This window comes from Eptatretus burgeri, chromosome 4 (genome assembly GCF_056783735.1).
Source record: "Eptatretus burgeri isolate ZD-2024b chromosome 4, Ebu_testis_v1, whole genome shotgun sequence".
NCBI lineage: Eukaryota > Metazoa > Chordata > Myxini > Myxiniformes > Myxinidae > Eptatretus > Eptatretus burgeri.
In genome coordinates, this window is record NC_140964.1 from 138,454,111 (window position 1) to 138,455,894 (window position 1,784).

The 1,784-nt window shown below is 39.6% G+C and overlaps 1 protein-coding gene across 1 annotated transcript in view; it reads right to left on the reverse strand.

Moving 5' to 3' along the window:
• LOC147029220 (uncharacterized) overlaps positions 1 to 109 on the reverse strand; it is a 108,210-nt gene extending 108,101 nt beyond the window's left edge. The window contains exon 1 of the mRNA XM_085876588.1: positions 1 to 109. This exon is cut by the window's left edge and continues 3 nt beyond it. The gene's annotated coding sequence lies outside the window, so the exon portion shown is untranslated.
• Between the last annotated feature and the right edge of the window lie 1,675 nt (positions 110 to 1,784).

The window sequence follows — 1,784 nt, forward strand, 5'->3', positions numbered from 1 at the left end:
TTCCCTCTCTCTCTCTCTCCTCCTCTTCTTCTTCTTCAAATCATTTCCTCCCCGACCACGAGGACCCGGGATGGAGAGAACAAGGTCACAGGAACATGAACCCGGAAGTTCTTCCTCCTACTTCCGGTTAACTCACATCATTCTTTTTCTTCCTTCTCATAATCATTTTTATTTTCCTTTCAATCACTGATCTCCATTATTGTTATTGACGAATCATATTATTATTTTTGTTTTGATTTTTTAATGTAGATCTTCATCTTCTTCTTCTTTTGTGTTTCATGACGCGATCAGAACCTCGAGGCCCCATGAACCCCATGAACCCCATGAACCCAAACTCATCGATTCCAGCCAAATATAAAAAATAAAACAAGTCACAGAGTTTATTCTGTTCGCCTCCATTTCCTTTATTAATTTTAAGACCGATTTACAGAGTCGATGGAGATTCTGGATCAACTGATAAAGTGTATCCGGTTCACCCGACCAGGGGATCCCGAACTCTGGAACACAGAGTGAAACACGTGATCTGGTTCTCCCCACTGAGGACATTGAGTGAACATGTGTTCCAGATCTTCGGCGACAGTAGATGATAAATGTTGTTTCTGGGACGCACATTCAAATGAATGGGGGAAAGGGAGAAACTTTCTGCCCCAACTACCAAGGGCTCAAAATGGGAGACACACTTCCTTCCCACCTCTCCCCTTCTCCTTCCCTCTCCCCTTCCCTTCTCCTCCCCTCTCCCCTTTCCGCTCCCCTTCCCCCTTCCCTCCCCCCTCTCCACTTTCCCCTCCCCACTTCCCTCTCCCCTTCCCTCCCATACAAGCAAATGTAAAATTGAGACTCATTTAATTTTCTTTTGACATCCATTTCCATCGAGTATATTCACTTTATCTCTTCAAGCTCGAAAGAAAGGGAAGTTCACTCTCCCTCCTTCGGTTCTGTAAAATTGGGAAGTCCCTTGAAGATCACAGTCGTACTGTGGAAATGACGAAGTATTCTGTGTCCACGTCTCTCATGGTTATATATTAAATCATCAGAACATGAACACAACAAAGTTTAGCTAAAAGCAAACAAAACAACTTTTAATGAAAATATATTTAAAAGTAAGTTTTAAATGAAAGAAAAGATGAAATCTCTATTTCAGCCCTCACACCCAAACCAAGCCCCGAAAGCCCGAAGTCATTTCCTTTATGAGACTTACCCGAAAAAACCCATTGTTGTGTCATTTCCCATGATGTCATCAACTTGGCCGATTTATTGCCAAACGCCAACTTTGTTTTATTCAGACAATGGAGTATTTGGAAGAGTACTCCAACCTTGCAGATCAATCGTTTTCACAAGATGAGAGGTGAGATCCTGAAACCAATTCATTATTTGTTGTTTCATACAGAATTAAATCACAATACAACCAATAATTATTGTATGTTTTCTTCTAACAGGTTTTCCACAATAAGAACATCGTTGATAACTGATCTGGAAAATGAGTCCTTTGAATATCACGAGGAATGGCAAAAAATGAATGACTTCCTTAAAGACTGAGGAGTTCATTCGATCGTTCAGGAGATAATTGAATGACATTATTGTTGTATGGAAGGAAGTCCTCTCACGTCCTCTGACCTTGAATGAGTTGAGTCAAAGGAGAGAAATTATATATATATATATATATATATATATATATATATATATATATATATATATATATATGGTGGATATACTGATTCTGGCTCACTTTTCCCCATGTAAATGAATGGGGGATTTTCAGCGATTCCCTTTTTTTTTCCCTAAAA